General features: G+C 39.6%; 1 long non-coding RNA gene across 7 annotated transcripts in view; it reads right to left on the reverse strand.

The window, feature by feature from the left end:
• LOC127524685 (uncharacterized) overlaps positions 1-15,056 on the reverse strand; it is a 387,968-nt gene that overhangs the window by 112,418 nt on the left and 260,494 nt on the right. For all 7 annotated transcript variants that reach the window (XR_007933128.1, XR_007933122.1, XR_007933126.1 and 4 more), the window contains one exon: positions 7,108-7,232. This is a non-coding gene — a long non-coding RNA (uncharacterized LOC127524685). The remainder of the gene's footprint in view (positions 1-7,107; positions 7,233-15,056) is intronic.

The following is a 15,056-nucleotide window of genomic DNA, read 5'->3' on the forward strand; positions in this document are numbered from 1 at the left end:
TTTAGAGGCTTGTGTATAATTTTGTGCTATACCCTGGCTCACCTGTTATTCGGTAGAATTTGTTGTGCTGCTTTCCCTGCATCATTTGGCACTGTAATAAGTTTTCCCTCAGTAATTGTTTGCCTTATCGTACTCATAGGTTTGAGTGTCATGTGCCGTGTTGTGACCAAAAGAGTGCGCGAGAGCGGGAGCATATGCGCAAAACAGTTAATATCTAAATGTGAATTATAAATGTGGTCCCACTCTCGCGCGCTCTTTCGAGCACAACACAGAAGACAGCACACAAGGCTTATATAACAGTTTTTCTCAGTTACAGACCCGAACCCGACCCGAACCTGAAGCTATTCATGAAAACTTAACCTGAACCCAACCCGAAACCCGCAAGTTCTTCGGGACCATCGGGCTCGGGTCGGGTTGCAGACCTCTAGTTCAGATAACATAATATTTTGAGTTTCTGTTGATTAAATCAATCGCCTTTATTGTATTAACTCATTTTTTTTATTTCAATGAACTCAAAATTTTAAGGCAACCAGGTAACTTTAAGTTAACTCAACAATTCTTTTTTACAGTGTATGTATGTATGTATGTATCTATCCATCCATCCATCCATCCATCACATGTTGAGCTTTTAGAGGTAGAATTAGTCTCTATAGACTAATGGACTGGAGTCCATTCTTAAGTGCTTAATGAAGACATATATACTTCTGACATGAAATCCATTAAAGTGTTAATGATTAAATTACAGAGCAATTTGACTCACTCAGTGTGACACACTTATTACTTCAATTAATAATAATAATAATAATAATAATAAGTATAATTATTATTATTATTATTATGTATTATGTATTTTTGGTTTAGTTTAAAATTGTCACCATAAATCAGTATTCGCTCACAGCTGAGTGTAGACTCATATTGACTGTTACTCTTATGACTACCTAAACAGTAATTACCCCTCTCTCTGCATGTTTAAATCAAAAGCCTTCAGCAGATCTGAACCTGGCAGCCCCCAGTGCACATTAATGGCCTTTCTTCTTAAAGTCCTGTCTCTCTGACAATAGAGCATCACTGAAACGCCTGTCGTCCAAACAAAGAGCCTTCTCTCCCAGACACCGGGGTCATGCTCTGTAGTGATGAACCTCGCTGTCACGTGAATACAATGTGATTCCCCCATGTGAATAAAAGAATACCAGAGAAAGACAAAGGGAAAGAGAGAGAGAGCTGGATGTGTGATGCTATTTTGTGTTGCTGTCATGACTATGGATCAAAAGTGCAGATCTGGGGAATTATAACACCGCATGTGCTAGAATGCTGTCATTATAATCAGCAAAGTTGTCTACACTGAAAGCGAGTGAACAGCCAGCATTGTTTATTATAATAGGAGCACTCTAGTTTGTCTCGCTTGCAGTGTAGCTGGGGTGTAAGCGGCGAGAACTCTACTCTGTCCTTGGTCCTGTGCTGTCTCTGGCTGAGATTTATGATCGTCTGGGCTGCTGCAGCATGCACTTGGTTCTGATAATTAAAGGGGTCGTTATTAGTTAGCTGCGTATGCAGAGCAGGGCAGCGTGAAAGGTCAGGAGGAGGCACAGAGAACCCCAGCTATTCCTCACCTCTCCCAATAGAAACACGATCACCTCACCCATAAAACATCTACGTTGTCACTCTCTACTCTGCCAGCTGAAACTGCACAAGTGTTTAAGGAAATCATGGAATCAGTACAATGGTTGGAAAAACTAGTATAAATAAATAAATACAGAATAAATAAATAAACAAACAAATAAATGGTGGCAAAAATGTTATGATGCCTGGTTATTGTGATGTAACAGGAAAAAAATAAATAAAATTAATTTCATACAAAATTACTGTAAATCTTCGGAATTTCACTGTATATATACTGTATCTATCTATCTATCTATATATATATATATATATATATATATATATATATATATATATATATTTAATGATCTTATATGCATACAATTTTATGAATACAAATTTATCATAGAGAGCTCTCTCTATTACATTATTATAGTATTTTATATAATATATTTATGTTATTTTTTCGTGGAACACTGATCTGCTTTCTTCAACACACCTACTACAAGAATAGGGGCCTTTCAATCCCCGTTGAACTTTCCCACAGACAGTAAAATATCAAATCACAACGACGCGATTTGCCATTGTCATTTGTTTTGCCAGTTGTCACTGGCAAGACAAACAAAAGCATGTAATATTGGAAAAATCCATCAAGCCATGAATATAGCATGAAGAGCCAGCATATTTTCTATGTGCATTATCTATGACACAAAGGCTGCGAGGAGATGCAACCCTAGGGCTCTGAGATCCTTCTCTCTCCATCCAGCCGGCAGCAGAACCCAACCCTCTGCCCGCCAGCCTGCACACAATCATAATCACCATAATAACAATAATAATAAAGTAAAGGCATACCGGGCTGGCAGCAGTCTTAGCACACCTCAATCAAATTACACGGATGCACGAGGAACATGTCACCCTTGGATTTTTCATTTGCATAAAACAATTACCCCACGGACAGTGGGTTCAATGTCGTCTAGACTACATGCTTCAGATGGTGTCATCAGCCCCAGACACAGTAGACTGCCTATAAATTAGCAATGAGCTGAGCATAGCCAAGATGCATTATAGCGCTTATAAACCCTGAGAATTTATTTAAATAGATAACACATATGCAAATCTTCCTGGCTGGCATGGCAACGATCTTGATAGTGGGGCTCCATATGTGCAGAGAGGGCAGCTAGGAGTGGCGGGCTAAAATGAACTCTGACACCCTATTAGTGTATACACTGGACACTCATTAACTTCCACTGCCAAGAGAAACCTGACCTGACCCAGTCAAGCGCTGCCTTCTTTTAAACCATAACATGCTGGTATGAAAGCAATACCAGTGTTTTGATGAAAATGCTTCCCTTATAATGACATTCTGTGCTGCGTGATCGAGGCCTTGAAGCTGTGTTCTCAATGGGACAGCATTCAGTACTGACAGCAAAAGAGTGATAAATTATAGAAACTATTTTTAATTTTGTATTATTGTTGATCTTTATCCTAGGCAGGCAGTTAACCAATACACCTTGGACTCCATTGGGCTGAGATAACTTTTTAGGTCTACTCTACTTTAATTGAAATGACAGAAAATCGATTTACAATGTATTTAATCTTAATCAAAAACACATTTATGTCTTAGAAATTACATTTCACATAAAAATAGTCAAGATAAACATTTCTATTTCTTGTGTTTTCATCTTTGGTTGAGCATATGCTGCTAGCTTAGCATGACATTAACTAGATAAAAGAAAGCTAAAACAAGATCTCATGATAACGTGACATTTTTAATTAGGTATTGAGGAAGGAGCATAGGCTCTTGCATGACACGGATAACCTGTTAATTTTAGCAATAACTCTGGTCCTGTAGGTATATGAATTATTGTGTCACGATTAAGCTGAAACATACATGATTAAATATAACACCTGAAGAACATCTAAACTATTATAGATCTAATTTCTCTCTCTCTCTTTCACTCTCTTTCTGTCATTGGAGAAGGGAGGGACTTTTATCTTAACATTGTCATGTAATGCAGGGCATTTTCTGCACCTCCCCGTACAAATATTCACCACCATCACAATTCCCTTAATCAATACAAGAATGTAGAGGATGAAAAAGAGAGATTGGAGAAATCTCACGGGAGAAAAGGCTAGTAACAGATTTTACCTTTCATTATTTATTTAATCAGTGGTTTATATTTATTTATTTATATATGTGTAAGGGAATCAGCCATAGTTGAGTAAGCTGAGTAAGTTTTTTAAGAGCTGTAGATCATTTCTAGAGCTGTGCGCCGAGATGTGTTTGTGTGTTTGTTTATTTGACCTCTTGGCCTCTTTATGTTGTTGCGGGAAAAAACGACAAAGACATATTCATCTAGCGGTCCACACAAAAGAGAATAGGCCCACTTACCCTTCCATTACTCCACTAAAAAGTGATGTACCAGTCCATTAAAACAACTCTGCGTCTTTGTTTTTCATTCTCTCTCGTCCCTTCATTTTAGCAAAGTGCACGTGAAGCATCTGTGAACAATGCTTTCTTGAGCTTGTAAATGTCATTAGTAACGATTTGTGTTTTTTTCGTACCGTTTCTCAGAGCACCTCATAAACCACCCTCCACCTCCCCTCCCAAACCCCTCCGGCCCCCTATCCCTGCCGGTTGTCCTCGAAGTAGTTGAGCGTTACATCCGCCATCCAAAGATTTTACAGTGGATTCTTTATCTGTATAAACAAAGCAGGTAATGGTGGCTGTTTATTGTACGACGTGCCCCCATGCTAACTTTATGTCTTTATTGCTTGCATACCAGTTGCCTTGTTTATGTGTCTGTGTTCCCAGCCACTGCCCTTGAACTTAACCCGCTGTGACCCTTGCCAGTTCTCCACCCCCATCTGCTGGCTCCATCCGTGGCCCCTCCTTCCCCAAATCTCTCAACCCCCTCTCTTTTAGGGATTGTGAATGCCATAGAGACAGAAAGAGAGAGAGAGTGAGAGAAGTGGTGCATCAGAAATTTTGGGAGCCCCACGATAAGATGAAGTTCCACCCATAAGTGGTGATGTCACGCATAAGCATTTGTATCAGGGTGAAATAGTATCGCCGATGGAGACAGAGAGTGATATTATAGGTGACATTCTAGACATAAAATATTATAGAAATTATAGCAATAAAAGGTAAGGAAGCAATTCTGTGATTCTATAATAAAATTCTTCTGAAAAGATTCTTCTGCATCACCAGAAAGCAGCCGACTGATTTGTCTTTAATGTTTGATTTGTCTTTGTCTCTCTCTCAAACAGATTGTTGAAAAATCTAATTTGGGCTGTTTATGTAAATGAACATATTCACAAAAATGATTTAATGAATCCACTTACTGTATTTTAGAAACTGTTATGTAAATTAAGGTGTTTTTGTTATATTTATTATGAATTTACCTGTTCACCCTTCATTCATTCAAATCTCCAGTAAAAATATGACTCTAATTAAATCATAAATTATATCATAGCTTGACTATAGTTTAAGTACTTCCAATTATGATTAGCTTGTAACTTAGCAAGCCCCCGTTTCAAATGAACTTCCTCAACACTGCAACTTTCATACAGCTTTTATGCTGAGTAAAATCTCTCTAGATAGGCACATTTAACCATAATATAATGGGCTCAGAATAATAATGTGAAGAGGCCCCGACATAGGGTTGAGGATTGCTGGGGTGTCCGGTACATCAGTGAGAGAGAAGCATCTGATGTCTTGGTGGTAGAATGGTAATTAATACAAAGATGGGGAGTTATGTACTGAATATTCCAATAGAGTGACAAGGCCACCGATGACAAGCTTTTGCTCACATGAAAAGAAAGAAAGAATGGAAAGAAACAAGCAGGGAAAGGGGGGAGCGAGAAAGAGAGAGAGAAAGAAACAGAACAACGTGACATCCCCCGGCCAGAGCTCGAGGATTAACGATGAAAAGAAACAAAAGGACAACAGTAAACAAAAGAGTAGAGGCTAAAGGGGGCTCCCCTGATTTCTCTTCCCTCTCAAGGAGTGAGAGAGGAAGACGGACAGAGGGAGCGAGCAAGAGAGGAGCTCCTCTTTTGGGACGGACACATATGGATCTATATGCATGCATACAGTGGCCTGGTATTGTGAATCAAGCAGAGCTAAATCAATGTCAGAGCTCAATCAATATTTAGTCCCATGTGTTCCCCATTGCTCTCCTGCACTTGGCCTCACCTTCCCCATGCTAACATCACCAGGACTTTCACATGTGGGTCAATACACACCAACGAGCCATGGCCGAGCAGTAAATCCATTAACCTGCCCGTGCCGTGTTTTAGTTAGAAAGGGGAGGAAAAAAAAACTTCCGTGAGGTATAAACAAAGACAAGAGGAATGAATCAAGTCCAAACTGAGAGTACGCAGGTGTTGAATGTCAGTAAATACCAAGGCTATAGGGGAGTCTTTCAGTTGGGGTGTCATATGTTGGCGCCTAGCGCAGGGACTCTGGACACTGTCTGTGTTGAAAAGCTGCAGGTTTGATTTGGTTCGGTCTGAGGGTTGTGTGCATTTGGACGTGTGGTATTAGGGAGTTGTTACCACTACCCTTTAAAGTTATCTATGTTTACAAGCAGGATATGGGTTGGCCTGTCTCTCCTGCCTTGGGCTGTAGACACAACAACACTGCTTGTTAGTGACATCTGCTGGGAAGAGCTGGCTCTCTTGTCTTTCAACCCTTACTGAAGCAAGTCCAGCCCCTGTCAACGTACCCTCAGCTCCCCCAACTTCTCACCCCTATCTGTCCCTTAACTGGGCAATGTGTAGACGTTCCTTCCCGCATGAACACAAGGTACTCTTCACCTTGTTCTGTAACCTGTCCGCCTGTCCTGTCTCCAAAACTCATACCAGGTTACGGTAGAGGTGTCTGCATTCCTGAGATTTTCCCCTTCTGTCCTGTCCAGACCTGTCCTGATTCAGAAACAGTGCTAATGCACACTAAGTATGCTAGAAGGCTAAGTATGCAAGAGTGTATATGTGAGGTTGTTCTGTCGCCATTAGTAGGCTACAAGCTGCACCACACCTTGATTAATCTTGATCTTGAAAAGCACCAAAATATTGTGTCGTTTTTGAAGAACACTATTTGTCTATGAAGCAAACACACATGTGCATTTGCAAACAATTTCCACAAGCGCCAAGGTGTATTCAGCCATATAATTTTTCACTTCCTATTTCCTGAACCTTGTTGTAGACGCTATGTTAGCTTCTTCGCTACATCTCCCACTGGATGCTGAATAAATTGTCATTATTTGATAGCAGCCTGTCCTCTGCAGTCATCTGAAAGGCAGCAGTCATGTCACTCAAACTGTCACTGCCATTGTTTCAGGTCATAAAAATACATGAATCAAATTCATCATTCACCAGGACACAGTTAAACCTCAGCTTTGACAGTCACACAAGTGTAGCCATAATGGAGTAAAGACTCAATACAAAGAGTATAGAGTAAAAAAAAATCTGTTGTAATGGTTGTCTGTAAATAAGTAGTCTCACATGTAAGGTCTAGTCCATTGTAGCTTGTTCTGGCCAAGAAGCTCCCACTTAGACAGGTAGAGGCCATCTGAACGACATGAGCGATAGCCAACCATAGTTTTGTTTTGTTTCCATTTTGGATAAATCTGAAACAGATGAAAGCACAGAAACAAAGTTATTGTACAGAAAGTTCTTGCACAGAGGAAATGTATGTAAACACTGTAATCACAGTCCCTCCATCCAGAAGTATTAAAGGGTTATTTCACCCAAAAATGAAATTTCTGTCATTAATTACTCATCCTCATGTTGTTCCAAACAATTCAACAATTTCTTCTCTTCCCTGTCAGTCTCCTACGCAGTTGACATAGTAAACACAGTGCTGCACTTCCGTGTTCTACGTCAGAACACTGACTCATTTTTGGCCGGCTCGGAAGCGGTGCACTGCGTTCACTATGTCAACTGTGAAGGAGACTGACAGGGGAGAGAAGAAACTGCTGAATTAAGTTATTTTTGTTTTGTTTTTGCGTACAAAAAGTGTTCTCGTTGCTTCATAACATTAAGGTTGAACCACTGTAGTCACATGGACTATTTTAAAGATGTCTTTAATACTTTTCTGGACCTCAAAAGGTGCAATGACGTTGCTGCCTATGTGTGGTCCAGAAACCCTCGGATTTCATAAAAAAATATCTTAATTTGTGTTCCGAAGATGAACAAAGGTCTTACAGGTTTGGGACGACATGAGGGTGAGTAATTAATGACAGAATTTTATTTTTGGGTGAACTAACCCTTTAAGTACAGATTATTTCACAGATGTAATGGATGGCACATGTTATACAGTTTTTCCTTAACTTTAGCTTGTTAGTAAACAAACATCCTGACTCCCAGAATTGCTGTACAATTCTGTCTGTATACATAGATGTCCAGAGAAAGGATGATCTTGGGCCAGGGGTGTCCTAAACTCGGTCAATGACCTGCAGAGTTTAGCTCCTTGCTTCAACACACCGGCCTGGAAGTTTCTAGTAAGCCCTGATTAGCTGGTTCAGGTGTGTTTAATTTGAGTTGGAGCTAAACTCCAGGAGCAGGACTGGACATCCCTGTCACCCACAGTGGACTGATTAGATGAGACTTGATGAATATTTAACTGAGCTAATGATATTTTCTATCTTTAACATGAACATAACCTTCACACAAAGGCATTGCTTTTTTAAAATTTTCATTAAGACATTATTCAGTATGTTTTGAATATTTGGTCCCCACCCCACACACACATTCACAGATGAGGTTGTTGATTCAGACTGAGCTGAAGGCCAGTGGCCCGAAGGAGACTTGGTCATCACTGGGCTTCTCTCTGACCCATCTGAGTCATTAAAGCTCAAATGAGATACATGACAAAGACCTGCCATTGTATAAACAGTCATGCTAGCCTTCAGCTAACTGCACCAAGACAGATACCTGCCTAATGTCTGCGACACGAGACAATGGTAAACAGGCACACACACATTTACTCACTTAAATGCACATGAAAAATTACACAGAGCTATAAGCTGGAATATATGAGGAGGTCAGTGTATACACATGAAAACAGTGTAATAAAGGCCATAAAGTCAATATTGTTTCTTTCCTGAAGTTCAGCACAGCTTAGTTAGGCAGACTGTCCCCTCCAGCGTCCATCTTGACAGTTCTGTCTCTATGCCACCCTGCCCTCATGTCACAACACATTTAGGCATCAGTTCTGTGTAAGGTGGGGGTGTGTATGCGTGTGTGTGTGTGAGGGCAATCAAGACAGACGGATGCAGCGGCCGGGTGGTGATGGGCATGTGTGTGTGTGTGTGTTGGTGCCACCGCTGTGGCCCTGCCTCTTTGTGGCTACCCTTCTCCACAGCGAGCAGCCCTCCAGCCATGGATTTGATCTTTGCAAAGGCTAACATCTGTCGGCTGTCATTTTAGAGAGATTGATGACAGGCCGGGGAATGGAATGGAGGGAGGGAAGGATGGATGGGGAAGAAGCAGGAGAGAGGGGTGAAGGGGGTGAGAGAGAAGGGCTAGAAGGATAAATGGTTACTGTGCCAGTTTAGGGCTGATGGTCGGAGGAAGGAAGAAAGAGAGTGCAATAGTCATAAAGGACTGCTGAGGGTCAAGAGTGTGATGTTATCACAGAATGAAATATAATATACATTCCTGTAACCATGTCCATTTTACCAACTGCAGCAGGCTTAAATGGATTACGCTTTATAGTATAATATAATGTGCTGGACACACTACTGTCGGTACAATTTTAAAAGCAGCAAGATGGCATTGACAATCTCTTTAATTGCTAACATTATATTGTACAAATCGTGTTCTGTCAGCCGTTTAGAGTTACTATGATAAGAGTACTAGTGATGTCTGATTCATGATTGATTCATTTTTTTTATTTTTTTTATAAGATGGTTAGCAACAACTATTCACAATTCAGAAACGGTTCACAATTCAGTATGAATCACGTCTTTCGGTTCTGTACACACAGTACACATACTGACGAATACAGAGTTATAGCCTATTAACCACTTTTAACCACTATTCACCACCAATAATCGCAATAAGCTCTGTGTTTTGTTATTTTCGATATGAAAAAAAAGTCTCATCCCTCAAATTCTGTCCATTTTATAACGAAATTCAAACAATAAATGCCGTTTTGGCGCTCTGATGTGATGTGGTGTGACAGATCACTGTATAGTAGCCTCATTACAAGCGGCGGCCTGATAGAGCGAGTGAACGCGATCATCTCTTCCTGTTTAATACTAGTTACAGAATAAACATAGCCTAAATGAACATCTGAAGGTATGTTGAAAGATACAGTACAACTTACTGAAACGTATCTCGTGTAATCGCTCAATCAGTGTTTCAAGCACGGAAAGACATCAATGAATCAGCTTGTAAACAATAGCCTATGTTATGCAGTATTTACCTCAGAAAGGACATTCAGTGTTCACAGCTTGTTAGTTCGCTAGAGAAATGAACTCTTTCACTAAATATATGCACTATATTAGCCTACAGTATATATTCATTATATTTTACTTAACCTGTCTTGATTATTTAATGTATGTTTAAATAAATCTGTCATGAAAACAAGTTATGACAACCACTGTGAAAATGAATAGCCTATATTTTAATAACGAATTGGAGTAGAAACAGATTTATATGCAATTTACATATTTGTATACAATTTTTATGTGAGTGTTGATTATTATATCTAAAAATAAATACCAAATTATGTATTTAATAAATTTTTATTATAATTTAATTTATTTAAAGACAGAGACACAATTTGTTTAGAAAACCAAAAAAAAAAAAAAAAAACAATCTTAAAAACTATGAAGCATGTGTAAATGCAGGAAGCTACTTTTACCATGTAGCTTACAGTGTAACTAGCTACTTTCTCTTTAGGGTTACTTGCAGCTTAGTGAGCTACATTTTTTGAGTAGCTTCGTCAATTCTGCTAATATACCATACTGCAGGACGCACAACTTACAGTAAGTAGTATTACTCCAAGTCTTCTCAAGACAAATGGACTACATGGATGTCTCTACATGAATTTTCATAAATTCCACTATAGTGTGTGTGTGTGTGTACCTGCACAGGGAGAGAAAGTGGACTCTGACCCTTTGCACATGTTAATTCACCATCAGGCCCGGCTAACAAGGTAGATCCCTCACTACTTTCTGTCTTTTGTTTACGAGTTAATGGAATTGGGGTCAAGAGGATATGTGTGAAATTCAGTATATCTGTGCTCTTCACATTTATAAAGCAGGTAATTGTTTAAAACACCCTGGCTTTCTGTCTAGAGTTCACTAATGGAAAGCTGATATGTTTTTATGTATGATATAATGAAAGCATTTTAATCATGTTTGTTAGAAATAGGAACACAAAAACAGTTTAGACATTTCTGACATTTCCAGATAAGCAGTGGCAAAATATTTGACTATGATTTCCAATTTACTTAGCTCCACCTTAGTACTATAAGGCCTTTATCATTTATTTATTTATTTATACATACATACATGCACATCCTACTCCTTTCATGGTCAAACACATGAATGCACGCACGTAAGCAAGTAAATACAGTTGAAATATGGCAAAGTCATTTCGACGTGCCACACTACAGGTGGCACTTTGACTATTACTAAATTTAACATCGCTAAGGCCTTAAGATTAGACTGACCAAATATAATGTTGATCTGGTTAAATCTCAACGAGGAGTTAATCAGAGTGGTAAAACATGTGGCGCTATGACTGTAACTGAATATTGCCATGTAGATGTCTTCAGGTCAGGACTCCGATAAAACATGTGAAGTTTGGGGCAGATCTGACATTGTATACCTGAGTTACAACTACTTTCTTTTTCATGGCGAAACATCGAATTTTGTCAGGCCGCCGTCGCAATTTAATGTCGCAAAGGCCTTTAGAATAGACTGACCAAATATGATGATGATCTGATTAAAGCTCTAGGAGGAGTTCATTTGCAGAGAAAATTCAAAATATTTCACTTCCTGTTGGGTTTTCAGATTTTGCAACTAGGGACTTTTTTGTAGGTATTGGGCTGTTACATGTGTCTGCCAAATCTCATACCTGTACGTGAAACGTAGAGAGAAGGGTGCTTAATTGAAATTTTGTAGGTGGTGCTATTGAGCCATTTTGCCACACCTTATTCTGACACCTATATCAGACGTAAATTTTCACCACTTCTGATGCGTGTGCAAATTTTCATGAGTTTTCGAGCATGTTTAGGCCCTCAAAAATGCGAAAAAGTGCAAATTCATTTTGGAGAAGAAGAAATAATTCTGGGAATGTTAGATTAACATTAGAATAACGTTCTGGGAACGTTAGATTAACGTTAGAATAACGTTATGAGAACGTTAGATTAACTTTAGAATAACGTTATACAAACCAAAAACTAATGTTCTGGGAACGTTAGATTAACATTATGAGAACGTTAGATTAACTTTAGAATAACGTTATACAAACCAAAAACTAACGTTTTGGGAACGTTAGATTAACGTTAGAATAATGTTCTGGGAACCAAAAACTAACGTTCTGGGAACGTTAGATTAACGTTAGAATAACGTTATGAGAACGTTAGATTAACTTTAGAATAGCGTTATACAAAACAAAAACTAACGTTTTGGGAACGTTAGATTAACGTTATGAGAACGTTAGATTAACTGTAGCATAACATTATACAAACCAAAAACTAACGTTTTGGGAATGTTAGATTAACATTAGAATAATGTTCTGGGAACCAAAAACTAACGTTCTGGGAACATTAGATTAATGTTCTGGGAATGTTAGATTAACATTATGAGAATGTTAGATTAACTTTAAAATAACGTTATACAAACCAAAAACTAACGTTTTGGGAATGTTAGATTAATGTTAGAATAACGTTCTGTTGCATGTTGCATGATTTGTTTCTAGCATGTTTGGTACTTCATGGCATATACAAATGTGTTTCTGGGAGTGAATTACAGTGCAAAGCATGCCTTTTCCAGTTGCCAGCAGGTGGCACTATAACTAAATATTGGCATATAGATGTCTTCAGGACAGGACTCTAATAAAACATGTGAAGTTTGGGGCAGATCGGACATTGTATGCCTGAGTTACAGCAACTTCCTGTTTCATGGCGAAACATCAAACTTTGTCAGGCCGCCACGGACACACCCTTCAGCGAAAACTCTAAATCTTCGCAATTTAACGTTGCAAAGGCCTTTAGAATAGACTGACCAAATATGACGTTTTTCTGATTAAAGCTCTAGGAGGAGTTCATTAAAGCACAATGTCTGGAAATGGCAAAAACTGCAAAAATTTTGCAGAGAAAATTCAAAATATCTCACTTCCTGTTGGGTTTACAGATTTTGCACCCAGGGACTTTTTGTAGGTATTGGGCTGTTACATGTGTCTACCAAATTTCATACCTGTACGTGAAACATAGCGTGAAAGATGCTTAATTGAAATTTTGTAGGTGGCGCTATCGAGCCATTTTGCCACACCTAATTCAGAAACCCATATGTGACGTCAATTTTCACCACTTCTGACTCGTGTGCAAAGTTTCATGAGTTTTCGAGCATATTTCTGCCCTCAAAAATGCGATTCAATTCAGAGAAGAAGAAGAATTGACTGAGCAATTCCAATAGGGTCCTCACACCACCGGTGCTTGGGCCCTAATAATAATAATTCTGTATGTGAAAATATGTTTTGCGGATGAATGGGGGTGAAGGGGGACTGGAATGTCTTCATGGCAAACATGCAACTAAAAGCAAATAGAGAAGAACAGGTAATTTCTATAGCCCCAAACATAAGGCCTCTACCGCATACGTTCCTCTTGACTACAGAAAGTACTGTACAACTTTGAAAGCACATTAAACATGCCATTGAAGTCCCCTCTACTCCTCGATAAAGCATGAAGACGACCAAGGCCATGAACAGAACGGGTGGGGTGGGTGGTGGGGGTTTGAAGATAAAGATCGAATAACACTTAAAAACAACGAATAATACAACTCTGTTCTTAACAATGACACAGTTATTCAGGCTTTATTGAAGACCCAACATTTCTTTAGGACAGATGGATGGATACCTTTATAACTATCATCCACAAAAAGTCAACTGATCCTAATGTCACAAAAAAATCATCCTTTTAATAAATCAATCAATACTGTATGCATTTGTCAAAGAGTACACCACAATTTAATGTCTACTGATAACATTTACACCATTAATTGTCCTGCATCTCACTCTTGACATAAAGCTGGATTCTCAGAATCAATATTAAAGGTGCTGTTTCTTTCATCATGGTAATAATGGAGTAGAAGAGAATGCATCTTTGTCCTTCTTGTATATAATAGGAGAGAGAGTGAAAAAAATGCAAAAGGATGTTATGCAAATGTGCTTTATAAGTCGAGCGTAGCATCTTGTCATGACACTGTCTATATTTAAAGCAGGTCACCTTAAACCCACCCCTGCTGCCTCATGACAGTGACATCTGGATGCATCGCACACGCACACGCACACGCACACACACACACACACACACACACACACACACACACACACACACACACACACACACAGCCACCTCTGCTGTTGCCGGCTGAATCGTGAAAAGTGTTTATGCAGATGATAATGCACACTGCAGCTAATACGCCATCATTCCAATGCAGAAAACAGAGATTCAGTCACCCAACAGGACACTATAGAGGCTCTCCATCCTGCAGAACACACACCCTACTAAATTTCAGCATGTTTAACATTTTACATGGTAAAGATTCTGATTATGCATGCATATCAGTATCTGTTCAGGCCTGTGTGTGTTTGAGCGCGGGAGCGGTAGAGAGAAAGAGAGGGAGGAAAATAAAGAAGGACAGGTTGTGGGTGAGGGATAAGAAGACTGACCACAGCTTGCTCCCTTCCCCCTCCGCCAGCAAGGCCGAATTTCAATAATTTCATCAGTTCATTTGCCTCTTAGAAATGCCGGGAGCCTTTTTCCATCTCCTTCCTGCGTTCCCACTCTCGCCTTGACCTAGATTCGTGCGGGGAAAGTGACATGTCTGCCTGACCAGAGAGCGACCGGCCTCGCTCCGCAGCTCAAGTGCCTATAAAAAATGACTCCCTATCTCCAAATAAGAATAATGAAAAGCAGTGCCATGACAGATTGGACATAGATGAGATTGCTGCTGTGACTATATGCATGCGTCGCTTGCCGGCTTTGCATCTGAAATGGAAAAAGGGTGGGTGGTGGGTGTCAGGCTGTCGCTTCTGACGTTAAAGGGACATGGTCCCTCAACCTTTCACTCAGAGCGCGTGCTAACACACACACGGCACACAAGATTGCTTGGCCTCTGACCATATCTTCTTTTCACACATGGCAAGACCAGAGCCCTCCATGCAAGCTACCTCTGTCAAATAAAACACATTCTCACACAACATTACAGGAGTGG

The sequence above is a fragment of the Ctenopharyngodon idella genome, chromosome 13, assembly GCF_019924925.1.
Source record: "Ctenopharyngodon idella isolate HZGC_01 chromosome 13, HZGC01, whole genome shotgun sequence".
In the NCBI taxonomy this organism is placed as follows: Eukaryota; Metazoa; Chordata; class Actinopteri; order Cypriniformes; family Xenocyprididae; genus Ctenopharyngodon; species Ctenopharyngodon idella.